Here is a 19,859-nt window from a genome sequence, read left to right as displayed (position 1 = left end):
TGGTGATGGATATCCTGTCCACAGAAATCTAAATCCTGTTATTTCCTCTGGGAAATAGATTTCGGCAGAAATGGTATCTGTCACCGTTGTGATGGAGTATCCCGCCCACCAATAACTAAATCAGGTCCTAACTCTCCTAAAATTCCTATATCTTCCAATCAGGCCCGGGGTCCACAAGTATCTATTCAATTTCTTACACACTCTTCAGACATTTAAACCCTGAGGGAGATATATTAATTAAATGCCCACTCGATCTTCTACCATGGAACATCGAAATATGTCATTCAATAACATCCAAGTTAATTGGAGTATGATAAGGAGCGATGTCTATTCCACTAAGAGATTGGTACACTCGCTTCCCTGGAGGAAAAACACGTAATTTGTATGTTCTGTATCACATTTTGATTTATGAAACACTAGTCAATATATCTGGTATCCCGATGATGGTGTGAGAAATAAGAAAGTCGAAACTATGACATCATGGTCGATATATGGCTAATGGATGAGAGATGAGGACTCAATCAAAGTTTTCTTATAACACATTATCCAGATAGTGGAACTCCCGCTGTTATAAAATATGGCTTATGAAATGGTTTATGGTGGATACATGAAAGGATGTCTGTTTTTAATTTTAGGGGAGGTAGTTGTGGGAAACAGGTGTGTCAAAAATATACATAATTGTTTCTTTTGAACTGCACACATGTCATACATTCAGGGCTTTATGAAGCAACAGGAAAATGATAATAAACAATTTTCACTCAGGAATTATATTTATCTATAGCATGTCTATGGCAAACAAAGTTGTCTGAGGATTTCCTCTGTTAAGTTAATGTAATATATTATGCTCACAGGGATACGTAAAGCTGCTAAAATGGGTTACTGTCGGATAATAGTGTCTTTTATGACTTTATCCATTATTTGATATGATGTAATGCGCTCAACTGCAGCGACTTCCATAGGTGTTGCATTTATCAAACCACCAATAACTCCACAGTTTTTGTGTGGATGTAACAAAACCCTCTATAGCTAATGAATGTTTTCAAGCAAATACTCCTAGGAACCGCGCTTTGTATCAGTAAGTACCATATGTAGATAATGTTTTTCGCAATACTTGCTCATCAAAGGCTCTCATTATGAGAATTGTGAAGGAGTACACGGCTCTAGGCATTCCAGGTTTTTTTGGTGATCCCTGGTCTGGGAATATCAGGACCTTAAACTCTGGCATTGGACCCAGACCTTTCATCAGCACTGGGAGCAGTTGATGCACCTGGCCCCCATATGCTTCAAGGCTGCAGCACGTGGGGCAGCAAATGCTTCCCAGCTCTCCCTGACCATTTCTGTCGTCCATCCCCTCTACCACAGCCCTTGGAATAGCCTCCGAGCATCTTTACCACCTGCTCTGCACAAGTGGAAAATGTGTGTGGAACTGATCCAAATATTCCTGGTAAGCTTCATATTTCCCGTTCCGAGGCAATAATTTAATCTCTGGATTTAGGTGGATGGTTCCCTGCCAGAATCAGAGATTCTTGCCCTCTAGTATTCCAGTTGATGTTTGCATATGTACTAAGGGCCACATGTATGTACGTTAGAAATTGTGATTTCTTAATTGTGATTCCATGCTAATCACAATTTCAAATGTACAAAACTCTATTGAGTTTCTTTTGTGATTCCCAGTGGGTTGCAAATAGACCTACCTCCTGAATATTAATGAGGTAGGCCACAATTTGTGCACCCTTAGGAATCGCATAAATCACATCATGTCTGTGATTGCTTTTAAATTTAAATAAAGCAGGCTTTAAAAAAAACTTAAGCTTCATTTTTTAAGAGTAGGCAGTGGTCCTTGCGACCACTGCATGCCCTTAAAAATATTTTCCAAACCATTCTCAAAGGGGAAGGGGTCCCTTTGAGGGCAACTTTCCACTGGTGGTAAATTGCAAATGTTTTGCGACCGCATTTCGCTCGCAAAGCATCCGCACATACCTTTCTGATTCGGTATTAAGAAGAGGCGCCCTCAACACGCCCCTTCCTAATACCGAGTTGCAAACCCAAATTGGGAATCCGTAAAACGTTACCTGTGTAAATCCTAAATTTCAATTTTACTGTCGCAAATGTGCCAACTCTGCAAATCATCTAGTTTGCGACTGGAAAAAAGCTTCGTACATGTAACCCATAATTATGATGTGACTTTGTGTACGTGCAAAATGTACTGTGGCCGCCCATTTCATGCACAACACTCATAAATACTTTTGGGTACAAAATTTGTTTTCGAAGCAGGCCGGGGGTCCTGGCAGGTGCAGAAGCTTCTGCATCTCCCATACAGAGGGTTGCAACATGATGTGTGCCTGACAATATAATTTCTCTACAGCAGTCCTGCTTTCGACAGGGCTGCTGCAGAACAATATGCAACAACACACAAAAATGGAAACAAAATGTCATTGCAAACCATATTTACTCGACTGTGACGAGCGGTTCTGCACCCCATATAATACTTCCTCCGAGTTAAATGCCATCACATTTTTTTTTAAATATATACCATCTGTAGGCAAGACTTCCAACCACTATTGCTACATTATTTGGCCCAATAAACAACATCAAACAATCTCATTGGGAGAGCATAAAATACGCAACGAGCACTATGCGCTGAAATGTAACATAATCCCTAAAGCACAAAAACTGAAAATAAATCTGATAGAAAAAACATTGACAAATTAAAACTGAAACTAAAAAGTAATTGAAGCTTACGATAAGTTATGAAAGATCCACCCGACTTCACCAGGCACCGGCTCATATAAGTGGTGTGTTTTATACCTGCAAAAGAGCACATATTTTAGCAAACAATATGCCTCGGTGAACATTAACCACCAAATCACGTTTGGCTTATCAGAGTAAACAGTGCGGAACAGCTTATTCTGAACACCTGATTTTACAAGGGAGAGTTGAAGGACTGAACTTCAGATAATATGGTTTGCTAACCCCATACAGAATTGCCACCTAAGTCTTAGCATTAAAATGGGGGTTTGGTGTTGTCCGCTGAGCAATTCCAGCAAGGCAAGAGCTGCCTGTGACTGGAGGTGTAACTATTGGCTGACAAAGCTGACGTTACGTCAGATAATGGCAAATCTGACTTAAGGGTGGAATCTTGTTGGTCTTGTGTTATAGGTGGCTTACACATTCCATTGAATACAGTGTGTAACCTGGTGCAACTTGGGTATTAAACCTGACTACAGGTTCAACAAGGCTGCACAGATTTCAATCTTAGTTTGATGGCAGCTGCTGCGCAGACAGACGGTACATACATGTTCAAGGGACATGGCTCTGACGTACCGAAGGGACACCAAATGAGAGCCCGTCAGCACTCATCTGTGCCCTGCTGGCAGCTAGCTCCTGTCACCCACCTCACCGCCTCGTCACTACTCCACTGCACCTCACTGTCCAACACTGCAAGTACGTTCACTACCTGCCACTTCATATGCACTCTCCTGCACCCACCTTACTCCCCCTGCACACCTCAAACAACACACTCAATACACACAACCACACACACCTGACCCCCACTACACTACACTCATCCCTGTTTTGCATACTTCTCAACACTCGCTTCTTCACTAAGCACACCACCAAAATTTCAAATCTGCTACTCGACTGCTCACTAGACCTGCTCTTCCAGACCGTAACCTGGCTGACTCACTGTTAGCGCCCATCACTGCCACAGTAATCTCCTTTGAATACAAGATTGCAAGAAAGGACAGAAGCAAAACCAGAGGAATCACTTTCTTTAAAGAATCCATCCAATATTTCACCACCTCGGAAAGCACTACAAGCTACATGGAACACGTGACCTTCAAACGTCTCCTCACCACCACCTACAGTCTACCATCCTCCCTGTTCATGTGCCAAATCCAGCAGCACCATTGTGGACTTTGTTGCCGCTCTGCTCTTCGACTCTGGGGCCTTCATCCTCCTCAGCATCCTGAAGTGCCTCCTAGAGGACCTCATTGATCCCAACATGGCCAACTTCCAACCTCTGACTCAGCCAGTGAGGCTGCACTTCACTAGATTTGCTTCTCCATGACAGGCCACTTCCATTCGTTCAGCATGGCCTGCGTCACCTCAAATGCTAGCAACTCTGCATAGTTCTTCAAGGCTCGTCACTCAGCCCCACTCTGTTCAATGTCTCCATGACCCTACTCGCCAGCATCATCCACGCCCACAGATTCAGCTTCATATCCTATATTGACTACACCCAGCTGATACTGCCTCTATCCAACAAGACACCAAACACCCAAAACAATTTCTCCACATGCATGAAAAAAGTCACCTGATGGATGAAAACCACCTGCCTCAAGCTCAACAAAGCCAAGATGGAAGTAGTAATCTTCAGTACAAAGAAACCTCTATCTTTTACACATCCTGGTGGCCTGCCAAACTCAGACCCACAAACCTCCCAGCAAGCCATCACAAAATCTTTGGAATAGTAATCAACAACCAACTCACCATGACGGGCCAAGTGAATGTAGTCTACATCAACCGCATGCACTCAAGAAGCTCAAATGGCTCCCCACCAACACTTTCAGGACCTTCACCTAAGCCCTCATCACCATCAAATGGACTATAACAATGCACTCTATACTGAAATCAACTCTTAATGGACCAGAAGACACCAAATCATGCAAAACTCTGTGGTCAATCTCACCCTCAACCTCCCACCCTACACCCACATCACCCCACACCTTAAAAGAGCTGTGCTGGCTACCAGTCCACAAAAAAGTACTCTTCAGACTCCTCATGCACACATACAAAGCCTTAGACAACATTGCCCCATTTACATCAACAACCACATAAACTTCCACAAACCTACCAGACACCTCCGTCAGCTGGACTCCTACTCGTACACATCTCCTACTTACACAGAAACAGATGTATTGATCATGCCTTCTTCTACCTTGCTCCTAAATACTAGAATGACATACCCTTGCAGACCCTGCTCCTCAGTTCTTGAATTCTGAAAGAAATTGAAGACAGGGCTCTCAATCTAGCCCTGACCCTGAATTGGTCTATACAGCTCCTGCTTCAGTGCCAGCATACTCTCCCAGGTGAGATATTGCTACACATACATAACATCCCATTAAATCCCATAACATAACAAAACATAACATAACGTAATGTAACATAACGTAATGTAACATAACATGCTCTTTCCTTTTAAAGACATTGAGAAAATCTAGACTCTAACTTAATGAAGAGGGAAGAAGACTAGCAGAAGCCGCTGCTGTTCTGCTACAACTAGATAAGGGAAGCTCTGCTTTAGCTCGTGCTTACACATTATTTGTTCAAATGCATGAAGATTCTTCAAACCCATGCCTTTAGGCTAGTCGCAAGAGAAGATGGATTTGCACACATGAATCCTCCGTTAACGTCCCAATTGACTTTCTGAAAAGGTGCCATTCAAAAATCGTCCACCTTCTTTCATCCATGGGACTATTTTAGGGTACCTTTCCTGCAGTTCTCCTTGCAAATGGTTTCTCAGCCCAAGCCCCTTCACCTTGGACAAACTTCTCAAAATGTCTTTTTTGAGTTGTTTCAGGAAACAAGGCAAGATTTATTTTCTTTCTAAATTAGTGAATTAAGTGTATTTGTATCACCTGGAACCACGAAATAATTTGAAGTTTGCATGCTTAATAAATAAATATTATCATGAGTCCCAACCTTAAAAGGTTCAAAAGAGGAGGATTCTGTGTAAAAATCAGTACAAACTCAGCCTTCTCAATGAAATGCACTGAGCAAGATAATGTAATAAAAAGCTGATGCTTCTGAAGCATTGTCCCATGCCAACAGACAAAAGTGATAATAACGGAAGACATTATGAATACCTCTTAACTTCTAGATGAATGCTGGTTCCCTTCACACAGAATGGGAAAATAGCAGGGCACAAACTATTATTATATAGGTGGGTAGCTTTTAATTACAGTTGTATTTCACCCTCAGATACCAAGTGGCATGATTACTTGCTACCTGTAACACTTGTTACTACGTATAGTACGAAGAAACAGTACAAATTGAGAGATGAAGTGCTACATCAAAAGAAGTTAGGACAAGAAATAAATTCACTAATGTTAGAAATTAAATAGGAAACATTTTTTATTACATATTTACTGTTTCTGAATGTCTGTTGGGATTGGTCCTCATTGCAACTGAATTAAAAGGACTCTGAAAAGAAAGTCTTATAAAACATTCCTTGTCCAAGTAAAACAAATCGAAGCAGTTAAAATGACTTTGTGTATGTTGGCAAATCAATAGTCTTTTTTTATCTTCGGCACTTAGGTATTCAGTTGGGCTATACAAATCTGCATTTCGTAAGCTTAATCATTGTTGAGAAGTGTTGTTTCCTGGTTTCCTGGTTTCCCAGCAATGTTAAAAGCACAGGTGATGGTCGGAATGCTGAACAATGTCAAACCTTTATCCACAGTCACAGATCTGGGCCTAAATCTATGGGACCGCCAGGCCAGCTCCTCCCTGGTCTGCAAACAAGTATCCTAGGACTAGTTTCAGGCTGTTCACGTATGCTCAGATGTGGGTCCCGTGCTCACTGTGCCATTGGATTCAAGCCAAGCTGGCTGATGAGGAACCAGTCTCACCATGCTTGTTTCAGGTACAAGGGAGGACCTAGCCTGGCAGTTCGGGCTGGATTGTTCCCATGGAGAGCAGTGTCAAGACTGATTTGCATATGGCTGGGTAAAACCTGGAATGAAGAGGTGAGCAAAAAACAATGGGCCAATTTTACAAGGCCATATCACCACCGGAGCGTCACTTTTAGTGACGCTCCGGTAGTGCTATGCACTGCACTGTATTTACAAGGCGGCGTTAAGCAACTTTTTGTGGCTTAACACCACCTTGTAAATGCAGCCCCTTCACATGCAGCACTTTGCGTGGAAGGGACTTGCAATGGGTGCTGCTGTGGGGATGCCACAGCAACAGTCATTGCATTTTGATGCTGCCCCAGATTTACGAGTTTTCGTAAATCTGATGCAGCGCCGAAATCTAACGGGGTGGCGTTGGCATGGTGCAACAAGGATAAATGCTTTCATTTCTCTCCATTTATTGCTCTTTTTTGCATTCTGCAGGACACATAGAAAGAGCAAATCACCATTAAAGATTGTTTTTGTGTAGGAAGGTGTCCCTTCCTGCACAAAAAGTATCTCCCCCCAACGCAGCCATCCTTGCACCATGACGCAAGGGTGGCTGCGTTGGCACTCAACAGCAAATTTGGCGCTGGCACAGGGGCAAACATACGGGTGCACCAAATTTGGCGCAGCATCGCGCTCAGTCATTTTCTTGTAAATCTGGCCCAATGTATGTGAATGGGGTGAATGTTCGACATTGTTTAGTGTCCGTCCATCATCTGTTATTTTTGCATTTGTCACCCTAAGCAGGAAGGGCATGCCCAGATATGTATCCTGTGCTTGCAATGCAACTGGATTCAAGCTAGCTGGCTGCTGAGGGGGTGATACCGTGAAACCGGCGCAGGATGCTTGTTTCTGGTCCAGGAAGGACCTGGCCTGGCAGTTCAGGCCGGACTTCTCCAATGCGGAACGCGGTCAAGACCAATTTGCATATGACTGGGTTCCAAATTGAATGGCGTGGCGTGGTGGAGCAAATCAACAATGGATTTAGGCACAGATCTGTGACTGGGGGGAATGTTTGACCTTGTTCAGCGTTTCATCCATCATCTGTTCTTTTTTCATTTTTCAGCAATGTACCCATAAATTCACAAGATTAGTGGACAAGGAAAGACTGGAAAATATCCCCCAACAGGTATCTTTTGATTATTGAATAAAGGTAGAAATTAATTCAACTAAAACCAAATACATGGTATTTGGGGATACAAGGCACAAGATGAGGAGATGCATTTGCTTGGAGGGTGTCACATTGGAAAGAGTGGGTGCCTTTGACTACCTAGGATTAAAACTGGAAGATTCACATAAATGGCACACCCACCTTCAGAAATCAGCAATGTACCTGAAACAAAGGGCGGGTGGCATTGTGAGATTTGCAGCTAGGTCCCCCAGATTTACCATTACTCCCGCAGTAGAAATATATAAATCCCAAGCAAGGGGGGGACCCATATGGAGCTAAATTATGGGGCTATTGCAATCTGGACGACTTAGAAAAAGTGGAAAACTCCTTTTTAAAGATGCTGTTAAGGGTTCCTACTAGTACACCATCTTTGCCAATCCGAATGAACTTAAATTTATTTTCAATCGCCCAGATTGCCGCTCTAAGGCCATTGTTGTACTGGATCCGGATCTGGACATCAGACTCTCACACCCCCTACAGACTTGGGCTGAGTAATCTGGTGAGCACCTGCTTCACTGCTAAAATCAAGTGGTGCATCTATGTAGAGCAGACCTTCTCCTCCCTTGGTTTAGGGAACTACTGGACAGATCCCCTCTCCATTCCAAAAAATGCCACCCAGACCTTGAAGGATGCATACTGGCTGAATGTCCAAACATCGCACCTGGCAGAAGCTTCTCTCTCTACCATGACTGGCAGCTTCTTGCAAACCAAATGCCATTACGAGCTCGAGCTCTACATGGACACAATACTCTCCCCATTTGCACGCGCTTTGTATACCAGATTCAGAATAGGGTCCCTTTCCCTGCGTACCTTAAATTATAAATAGCCGAATTCAGTTAACAAGTCCAAGTTATGTCCAATGGGTTGCGAGAATGAAGAATCTATGATTCATGCCCTCTTCCAATGCCCCGCATATTCCAAACACAGGATTTGCATATTTATCTAAACTATCATGCACTCTGCCTTGCTTTGAAATTTTATTGTATTTTAAAGTTTCATCTTAAAGCCAATGATTTTATGTTTTTTTTTTTTTAAACATTTTGTACTGTGCTTTTATGGTATATATCTACCGAAATAAAGCGGATTTTGATTATGAATAAGGGTTATATGTTTTTCAAGTACCCAAAAGGGTATTTTCACATTTTGTGGTAAAATAAAATCAAAGTCAATAAGGTTGCAGTATCTCCAGCACTTAGGCGGCCCTGACTGGGCCATGTAAGCACATCTGATTAAAGATCAAGATAAGGTAAGGGCAAAGGACTCAAAGAGATAAAGAATAAACTGGCTGGTCTGCAGGCAAACATTGGCAAACATTGGCAAATATTGCCAATGCTGCACCTTGGTCCCTTCCAAAAAATCCAATCATCTGTACAGGCTCTCTCACACCCAGTGTACTCTGGTGCCAAGTATACATTTCTTTTCATGCACATGGTACATTCATTCTCTGGTAGTGCAATAAAGCTTTAGAAATCCCTCTTACCAGTAATATATACAACCGTTTGTCTGTTCACATTGAAAAGGAAACTTAAAGTCCTCCTAGTTGAGAGGATCATTGCTCGGATCTCCTATATTGACTTGAACTGCCTTTCCTAATTGAAATGTTTGTTCTCTCTGATCTATTAGTTGCTGCTGATTTACTATAATAGTCAGCTAACTACTTCTTATCATGTGACATCCCACCTGGTATAAATTGTTTGTTCCTTGTTTTCCTGGTGGCAATACTTTGTTTGGTAATGAGAACGTACTTTCTGCTCTAATGCCTTTGGGCCATGTCCATGCTATATAAAAAAACAAAAATAAAATGTAATACAATAAACAAACATAGGAGTGGCTAGCTACTCTGTTTAAATGCAAAGACTGACTAGCTCACTTCATGTTCTCTCTTGTGTTTAATGTATGTATTTGAGGGACTGCTTGAGTCTATATAAACAAATAAAGTATTCCAACATATGCTTGTAATAAAGATCATTGCCACATGGTATTATTTTGTACAAATAGATTGGACACAATATTAACCCCTTCACTGCGGGCGTCGGCCACTACCTCCCTGGTGAGGGTCACGACCACCAGGGAGGGGGTTAATAAATAGTTTTTTTTTTATATCCCAGGGAGACACAGAAGCTTCAGTGTCTCCCCGCCTCCCCACACCCGCCCCTTTGTGACGTCAGCGCACCACGAGGCGTGCTGACGTGACAAAGTTGATTTCCCCATCGGAGCAGGAAGCAGCCTTGCGCCCGCTTCCTGCTCCAATGGGAAAAATGGCCTTCCCCACGTTCGGGAAGGCCTCGTAAGAAAGGGGAGAGTCTCCCCTTTCTTACGAGGCCTTCTGAAAGTGTTTCCTGGCCCCCGATCGCAGTACAGCTGCGATTGGGGGCCAGGAAACACCACTAGACACCAGGGATTTCACTTGGGGGGGTTTGCCCCCTTGGAAAACGGGAAAAAAAATGAAAAAAAGGTAGGTGCCCCCTGGGCGTTTTTATCGGGAGACTTGGGAGAATGCTGGGTGGAAGGACATTTGTGGCTCCTCTCAGATTCCAGAACTTTCTGTCACCGAAATGAGAGGAAAAAGTGTTTTTTTGGCCAAATTTTGATGTTTGCAAAGGATTCTGGGTAACAGAACCTAGCCAGAGCCCCACAAGTCACACCATCTTGGATTCTCCTGGGTTTCTAGTTTTCAAAAATGCGCAGGTTTGCTAGGTTTTCCCAGGTGCCGGCTGAGCTAGAGGCCAAAATCCACAGGTAGGTACTGTTTTCTATGAAGAAATGTGATGTGTCCACGTTGTGTTTTGGGGCACTTCCTGTAGTGGGCACTAGGCCTACCCACACAAGTGAGGTATCATTTTTATCGGGAGACTTGGGGGAATGCAGGGTGGAAGAAAATTTGTGGCTCCTCTCAGATTCCAGAACTTTCTGTCACCGAAATGTGAGGAAAACGTGTTTTTTTTGGCCAGATTTTGATGTTTACAAAGGATTCTGGGTAACAGAACCTGGTCAGAGCCCCACAAGTCACCCCATCTCGGATACCCCTGGGTTTCTAGTTTTCAAAAATGTGTTGGTTTGCTAGGTTTCCCTAGGTGCCGGCTGAGCTAGAGGCCAAAATCCACAGGTAGGCACTGTTTTCTATGAAAAAATGTGATGTGTCCTCCTTGTGTTTTGGGGCACTTCCTGTCGCGGGCGCTAGGCCTACCCACACAAGTGAGGTATCATTTTTATCGGGAGACTTGGGGAAACGCTGGGTGGAAGGAAATGTGTGGCTCCTCTCAGATTCCAGACCTTTCTGTCACTGAAATGTGAGGAAAACATGTTATTTTAGCCACATTTTGAGGTTTGCAAAGGATTCTGGGTAACAAAACCTGGTCAGAGCCCCACAAGTCACCTCATCTTGGATTTCCCTAGGTCTCTAGTTTTCAAAAATGCACAGGTTTGGTAGGTTTCCCTAGGTGCCGACTGAGCTAGAGGCCAAAACCTACAGGTAGGCACTTTGCAAATCTGTAAAGAAAAGGGATGTGCCCATGTTGTGTTTTGGGGCATTTTCTGTCGCGGGCGCTAGGCCTACCCACACAAGTGAGGTATCATTTTTATCAGGAGACTTGGGGGAACGCTGGGTGGAAGGAAATTTGTGGCTCCTCTCAGATTCCAGAACTTTCTGTCACCGAAATGTGAGGAAAACATGTTTTTTAGCCACATTTTGAGGTTTGCAAAGGATTCTGGGTAACAGAACCAGGTCAGAGCCCCACAAGTCACCCCATCTTGGATTCCCCTAGGTCTCTAGTTTTCAAAAATGCACAGGTTTGGAAGGTTTCCCTATGTGCCGGCTGAGCTAGAGGCCAAAATCTACAGGTAGGCACTTTGAAAAAAACAGCTCTGTTTTCTGTCAAAAAATGGGATGTGTCCACATTGTGTTTTGGAGCATTTCCTGATGCGGGCGCTAGGCCTACCCAAACAAGTGAGGTATCATTTTTATCGGGAGACTTGGGGGAACGCTGGGTGGAAGGAAATGTGTGGCTCCTCTCAGATTCCAGAACTTTCTGTCACTGAAGTGTGAGCAAAATGTGTTATTTTAGCCACATTTTGAGGTTTGCAAAGGATTCTGGGTAACAAAACCTGGCCAGAGCACCACAAGTCACCCCATCTTGGATTCCCCCAGGTCTCTAGTTTTCAAAAATGCACAGGTTTGGTAGGTTTCCCTAAGTGCCGGCTGAGCTAGAGGCCAAAATTTACAGGTAGGCACTTTGAAAAAAACAGTTCTGTTGTCTGTCAAAAAATGGGATGTTTCCACATTGTGTTTTGGGGCATTTCCTGTCACATGTGCTAGGCCTACCCACACAAGTGAGGTATCATTTTTATTGGGAGACTTGGGGGAACACTGGGTGGAAGGAAATTTGTGGCTCCTCTCAGATTCCAGAACTTTCTGTCACTGAAATGTGAGGAAAACATGTTTTTTAGCCACATTTTGAGGTTTGCAAAGGATTCTGGGTAACAGAACCTGATCAGAGCCCCACAAGTCACCCCATCTTGGATTCCCCTAGGTCTCTAGTTTTCAAAAATGCACAGGTTTGGAAGGTTTCCCTATGTGCCGGCTGAGCTAGAGGCCAAAATCTACAGGTAGGCACTTTGAAAAAAACAGCTCTGTTTTCTGTCAAAAAATGGGATGTGTCCACATTGTGTTTTGGGGCATTTCCTGATGCGGGCGCTAGGCCTACCCACACAAGTGAGGTATCATTTTTATCGGGAGACTTGGGGGAACGCTGGGTGGAAGGAAATGTGTGGCTCCTCTCAGATTCCAGAACTTTCTGTCACTGAATTGTGAGCAAAATGTGTTATTTTAGCCACATTTTGAGGTTTGCAAAGGATTCTGGGTAACAAAACCTGGTCAGAGCCCCACAAGTCACCTCAACTTGGATTCCCCTAGGTCTCTAGTTTTCAAAAATGCACAGGTTTGGTAGGTTTCCCTAGGTGCCGACTGAGCTAGAGGCCAAAACCTACAGGTAGGCACTTTGCAAATCTGTAAAAAAATGGGATGTGTCCATGTTGTGTTTTGGGGCATTTTCTGTCGTGGGCGCTAGGCCTACCCTCACAAGTGAGGTATCATTTTTATCAGGAGACTTGGGGGAACGCTGGGTGGAAGGAAATTTGTGGCTCCTCTCAGATTCCAGAACTTTCTGTCACCGAAATGTGAAGAAAACATGTTTTTTAGCCACATTTTGAGGTTTGCAAAGGATTCTGGGTAACAGAACCTGGTCAGAGCCCCACAAGTCACCCCATCTTGGATTCCCCTAGGTCTCTAGTTTTCAAAAATGCACAGGTTTGGAAGGTTTCCCTATGTGCCGGCTGAGCTAGAGGCCAAAATCTACAGGTAGGCACTTTAAAAAAAACAGCTCTGTTTTCTGTCAAAAAATGGGATGTGTCCACATTGTGTTTTGGGGCATTTCCTGATGCGGGCGCTAGGCCTACCCACACAAGTGAGGTATCATTTTTATCGGGAGACTTGGGGAAACGCTGGGTGGAAGGAAATTTGTGGCTCCTCTCAGATTCCAGAACTTTCTGTCACCGAAATTTTAGGAAAACATGTTTTTTAGCCTCATTTTGAGGTTTGCAAAGGATTCTGAGTAACAGAACCTGGTCAAAGCCCCACAAGTCACCCCATCTTGGATTCCCCTAGGTCTCTAGTTTTAAAAAATGCACAGGTTTGCTAGGTTTCCCTAAGTGCCGGCTGAGCTAGAGGCCAAAATTTACAGGTAGGCACTTTGAAAAAAACAGTTCTGTTGTCTGTCAAAAAATGGGATGTTTCCACATTGTGTTTTGGGGCATTTCCTGTCACATGTGCTAGGCCTACCCACACAAGTGAGGTATCATTTTTATCGGGAGACTTGGGGGAACGCTGGGTGGAAGGAAATGTGTGGCTCCTCTCAGATTCCAGAACTTTCTGTCACTGAAGTGTGAGCAAAATGTGTTATTTTAGCCACATTTTGAGGTTTGCAAAGGATTCTGGGTAACAAAACCTGGCCAGAGCACCACAAGTCACCCCATCTTGGATTCCCCCAGGTCTCTAGTTTTCAAAAATGCACAGGTTTGGTAGGTTTCCCTAAGTGCCGGCTGAGCTAGAGGCCAAAATTTACAGGTAGGCACTTTGAAAAAAACAGTTCTGTTGTCTGTCAAAAAATGGGATGTTTCCACATTGTGTTTTGGGGCATTTCCTGTCACATGTGCTAGGCCTACCCACACAAGTGAGGTATCATTTTTATTGGGAGACTTGGGGGAACGCTGGGTGGAAGGAAATTTGTGGCTCCTCTCAGATTCCAGAACTTTCTGTCACCGAAATGTGAGGAAAACATGTTTTTTAGCCACATTTTGAGGTTTGCAAAGGATTCTGGGTAACAGAACCTGGTCAGAGCCCCACAAGTCACCCCATCTTAGATTCCCCTAGGTCTCTAGTTTTCAAAAATGCACAGGTTTGGAAGGTTTCCCTATGTGCCGGCTGAGCTAGAGGCCAAAATCTACAGGTAGGCACTTTGAAAAAAACAGCTCTGTTTTCTGTCAAAAAATGGGATGTGTCCACATTGTGTTTTGGGGCATTTCCTGATGCGGGCGCTAGGCCTACCCACACAAGTGAGGTATCATTTTTATCGGGAAACTTGGGGGAACGCTGGGTGGAAGGAAATGTGTGGCTCCTCTCAGATTCCAGAACTTTCTGTCACTGAATTGTGAGCAAAATGTGTTATTTTAGCCACATTTTGAGGTTTGCAAAGGATTCTGGGTAACAAAACCTGGTCAGAGCCCCACAAGTCCCCTCAACTTGGATTCCCCTAGGTCTCTAGTTTTAAAAAATGCACAGGTTTGGTAGGTTTCCCTAGGTGCCGACTGAGCTAGAGGCCAAAACCTACAGGTAGGCACTTTGCAAATTTGTAAAAAAATGGGATGTGTCCATGTTGTGTTTTGGGGCATTTTCTGTCGTGGGCGCTAGGCCTACCCTCACAAGTGAGGTTTCATTTTTATCAGGAGACTTGGGGGAACGCTGGGTGGAAGGAAATTTGTGGCTCCTCTCAGATTCCAGAACTTTCTGTCACCGAAATGTGAGGAAAATGTGATTTTTAGCCACATTTTGAGGTTGGCAAAGGATTCTGGGTAACAGAACCTGGTCAGAGCCCCACAAGTCACCCCATCTTAGATTCCCCTGGGTTTCTAGTTTTCAAGAATGCGCTGGTTTGCTAGGTTTCCCCAGGTGCCGGCTGAGCTAGAGGCCAAAATCCATAGGTAGGCACTGTTTTCTATGAAAAAATGTGATGTGTCCACGTTGTGTTTTGGGGCACTTCCTGTCACGGGCACTGGGCCTACCCACACAAGTGAGGTATCATTTTTATTGGGAGACTTGGGGGAACGCTGGGTGAAAGAAAATTTGTGGCTCCTCTCAGTTTCCAGAACTTTCTGTCACCGAAATGTGAGGAAAACGTGTTATTTTAGCCACATTTTGAGGTTTGCAAAGGATTCTGGGTAACAGAACCTGGTCAGAGCCCCACAAGTCACCTCATCGTGGATTCCCCTAGGTCTCTAGTTTACAAAAAAGCACAGGTTTGGTAGGTTTCCCTAGGTGCCGGCTGAGCTAGAGGCCAAAATCTACAGGTAGGCACTTTGCAAAAAACTACTCTGTTTTCTGTCAAAAAATGGGATGTGTCCTCATTGTGTTTTGGGGCATTTCCTGTCGCGTGTGCTAGGCCTACCCACACAAGTGAGGTATAATATTTATTGGGAGACTTGGGGGAACGCTAGGTGGAAGGAAATTTGTGGCTCCTCTCAGATTCCAGAACTTTCTGTCACCGAAATGTGAGGAAAACATGTTTTTTAGCCACATTTTGAGGTTTGCAAAGGATTCTGGGTAACAGTATCTGGTCAGAGCACCACAAGTCACCCCATCTTGGATTCCCCTAGGTCTCTAGTTTTCAAAAATGCACAGGTTTGGAAGGTTTCCCTATGTGCCGGCTGAGCTAGAGGCCAAAATCTACAGGTAGGCACTTTGAAAAAAACAGTTCTGTTGTCTGTCAAAAAATGGGATGTGTCCACATTGTGTTTTGGGGCATTTCCTGTCACATGTGCTAGGCCTACCCACACAAGTGAGGTATCATTTTTATTGGGAGACTTGGGGGAACGCTGGGTGGAAGGAAATTTGTGGCTCCTCTCAGAATCCAGAACTTTCTGTCAACGAAATGTGAGGAAAACATGTTTTTTAGCCACATTTTGAGGTTTGCAAAGGATTCTGGGTAACAGAACCTGGTCAGAGCCCCACAAGTCACGCCATCTTGGATTCCCCAGGTCTCTAGTTTACAAAAATGCACGGGTTTCGTAGGTTTCCCTATGTACCGGCTGAGCTAGAGGCCAAAATCTACAGGTAGGCACTTTGAAAAAAACAGTGATGTTCTCTGTCAAAAAATGTGATGTGTCCACGTTGTGTTTTGGGACATTTCCTGTCGTGGGCGCTAGGCCTACCCACACAAGTGAGGTATCATTTTTATTGGGAGACTTGTGGGAACGCTGGGTGGAAGGAAATTTGTGGCTCCTCTCAGATTCCAGAACTTTCTGTCACTGAAATGTGAGGAAAATGTGTTTTTTTAGCCACGTTTTGAGGTTTGCAAAGGATTCTGGGTAACAGAACCTGGTCAGAGCCCCACAAGTCACCCCGTCTTGGATTCCCCTAGGTCTCTAGTTTTAAAAAATGTAACGGTTTGGTAGGTTTCCCTAGGTGCCGACTGAGCTAAAGGCCAAAATGTACAGGTAGGCACTTTTTAAAAAACTGTTCTGTTTTCTGTCAAAAAATGGGATGTGTCCATGCTGTGTTTTGGGGCATTTCCTGTCGCGGGCGCTAGGCCTACTCACACAAGTGAGGTATCATTTTTATAGGGAGACTTTGAGTAACGCTGGGTGGAAGGAAATTTGTGGCTCCTCTCAGATTCCAGAACTTTTTGTCACCGAAATGTGAGGAAAACGTGTTTTTTAGCCACATTTTGAGGTTTGCAAAGGATTCTGGGTAACAGAACCTGGTCAGAGCCCCACAAGTCACCCCATCTTGGATTCCCCTAGGTCTCTAGTTTTCAAAAATGCACAGGTTTGGAAGGTTTCCCTATGTGCCGGCTGAGCTAGAGGCCAAAATCTACAGGTAGGCACTTTGAAAAAAACAGCTCTGTTTTCTGTCAAAAAATGGGATGTGTCCACATTGTGTTTTGGGGCATTTCCTGATGCGGGCGCTAGGCCTACCCACACAAGTGAGGTATCATTTTTATCGGGAGACTTGGGGGAACGCTGGGTGGAAGGAAATGTGTGGCTCCTCTCAGATTCCAGAACTTTCTGTCACTGAAATGTGAGCAAAATGTGTTATTTTAGCCACATTTTGAGGTTTGCAAAGGATTCTGGGTAACAAAACCTGGTCAGAGCCCCACAAGTCAACTCATCTTGGATTCCCCTAGGTCTCTAGTTTTCAAAAATGCACAGGTTTGGTAGGTTTCCCTAGGTGCCGACTGAGCTGGAGGCCAAAACCTACAGGTAGGCACTTTGCAAATCTGTAAAAAAATGGGATGTGTCCATGTTGTGTTTTGGGGCATTTTCTGTCGCGGGCGCTAGGCCTACCCACACAAGTGAGATATCATTTTTATCAGGAGACTTGGGGGAACGCTGGGTGGAAGGAAATTTGTGGCTCCTCTCAGATTCCAGAACTTTCTGTCACCGAAATGTGAGGAAAATGTATTTTTTAGCCACATTTTGAGGTTTGCAAAGGATTCTGGGTAACAGAACCTGGTCAAAGCCCCACAAGTCACCCCATCTTAGATTCCCCTGGGTTTCTAGTTTTAAAAAATGCGCTGGTTTGCTAGGTTTCCCCAGGTGCCGGCTGAGCTAGATGCGAAAATCCATAGGTAGGTACTGTTTTCTATCTAAAAATGTGATGTGTCCACGTTGTGTTTTGGGGCACTTCCTGTCGCGGGCACTAGGCCTACCCACACAAGTGAGGTATCATTTTTATTGGGAGACTTGGGGGAACGCTGGGTGAAAGAAAATTTGTGGCTCCTCTCAGTTTCCAGAACTTTCTGTCACCGAAATGTGAGGAAAACGTGTTATTTTAGCCACATTTTGAGGTTTGCAAAGGATTCTGGGTAACAGAACCTGGTCAGAGCTCCACAAGTCACCTCAACGTGGATTCCCCAGGTCTCTAGTTTATAAAAAAGCACAGATTTCGAATGTTTCCCTAGGTGCCGGCTGAGCTAGAGGCCAAAATCTACAGGTAGGCACTTTGCAAAAAACTGCTCTGTTTTCTGTCAAAAAATGGGATGTGTCCACATTGTGTTTTGGGGCATTTCCTGTCGCGTGTGCTAGGCCTACCCACACAAGTGAGGTATCATTTTTATTGGGAGACTTGGGGGAACGCTTGGTGGAAGGAAATTTGTGGCTCCTCTCAGATTCCAGAACTTTCTGTCACCGAAATGTGAGGAAACTTGTTTTTTAGCCACATTTTGAGGTTTGCAAAGGATTCTGGGTAACAGAACCTGGTCAGAGCACCACAAGTCACCCCATCTTGGATTCCCCTAGGTCTCCAGTTTTCAAAAATGCACAGGTTTGGTAGGTTTCCCTAAGTGCCCGCTGAGCTAGAGGCCAAAATCTACAGGTAGGCACTTTGAAAAAAACAGTTCTGTTGTCTCTCAAAAAATGGGATGTGTCCACATTGTGTTTTGGGGCATTTCCTGTCACATGTGCTAGGCCTACCCACACAAGTGAGGTATCATTTTTATTGGGAGACTTGGGGGAACGCTGGGTGGAAGGAAATTTGTGGCTCCTCTCAGATTCCAGAACTTTCTGTCACCGAAATGTGAGGAAAACATGATTTTTAGCCACATTTTGAGGTTTGCATTGGATTCTGGGTAACAGAACCTGGTCAGAGCCCCACAAGTCACCCCATCTTGGATTACCCTAGGTCTCTAGTTTTAAAAAATGCATGGGTTTCGTAGGTTTCCCTATGTGCCGGCTGAGCTAGAGGCCAAAATCTACAGGTAGGCACTTTGCAAAAAACAGCTCTGTTTTCTGTCAAAAAATGGGATGTGTCCATGTTGTGTTTTGGGGCATTTCCTGTCCCGGGCGCTAGGCCTACCCACACAAGTGAGGCATAATTTTTATCAGGAGACTTGGGGGAACGCTGGGTGGAAGGAAATTTGTGGCTCCTCTCAGATTCCAGAACTTTCTGTCACCGAAATGTGAGGAAAACTTGTTTTTTAGCCACATTTTGAGGTTTGCAAAGGATTCTGGGTAACAGAACCTGGTCAGAGCACCACAAGTCACCCCGTCTTGGATTCCCGTAGGTCTCTAGTTTTCAAAAATGTAAAGGTTTGGTAGGTTTCCCCAGGTGCCGACTGAGCTAGAGGCCAAAACCTACAGGTAGGCACTTTGCAAATCTGTAAAAAAATGGGATGTGTCCATGTTGTGTTTTGGGGCATTTTCTGTCGCGGGCGCTAGGCCTACCCACACAAGTGAGGTATCATTTTTATCAGGAGACTTGGGGGAACGCTGGGTGGAAGGAAATTTGTGGCTCGTCTCAGATTCCAGAACTTTCTGTCACCGAAATGTGAGGAAAATGTGTTTTTTAGCCACATTTTGAGGTTGGCAAAGGATTCTGGGTAACAGAACCTGGTCAGAGCCCCACAAGTCACTCCATCTTAGATTCCCCTTGGTTTCTAGTTTTCAAGAATGCGCTGGTTTGCTAGGTTTCCCCAGGTGCCGGCTGAGCTAGAGGCCAAAATCCATAGGTAGGCACTGTTTTCTATGAAAAAATGTGATGTGTCCACGTTGTGTTTTGGGGCACTTCCTGTCGCGGGCACTGGGCCTACCCACACAAGTGAGGTATCATTTTTATTGGGAGACTTGGGGGAACGCTGGGTGAAAGAAAATTTGTGGCTCCTCTCAGTTTCCAGAACTTTCTGTCACCGAAATGTGAGGAAAACATGTTATTTTAGCCACATTTTGAGGTTTGCAAA

The 19,859-nt window shown here is 44.3% G+C and overlaps 1 protein-coding gene across 1 annotated transcript in view; it reads right to left on the bottom strand.

Moving 5' to 3' along the window:
- Positions 1-2,831, bottom strand: part of LOC138250107 (alpha-1-antitrypsin-like) — a 43,113-nt gene extending 40,282 nt beyond the window's left edge. The window contains exon 1 of the mRNA XM_069204552.1: positions 2,743-2,831. The gene's annotated coding sequence lies outside the window, so the exon portion shown is untranslated. The remainder of the gene's footprint in view (positions 1-2,742) is intronic.
- Between the last annotated feature and the right edge of the window lie 17,028 nt (positions 2,832-19,859).

Source organism: Pleurodeles waltl, chromosome 1_2 (genome assembly GCF_031143425.1).
Source record: "Pleurodeles waltl isolate 20211129_DDA chromosome 1_2, aPleWal1.hap1.20221129, whole genome shotgun sequence".
NCBI lineage: Eukaryota > Metazoa > Chordata > Amphibia > Caudata > Salamandridae > Pleurodeles > Pleurodeles waltl.
The sequence above is the reverse complement of the archived record's forward strand: the minus strand, read 5'-3'. Positions and strand labels throughout refer to the sequence as shown.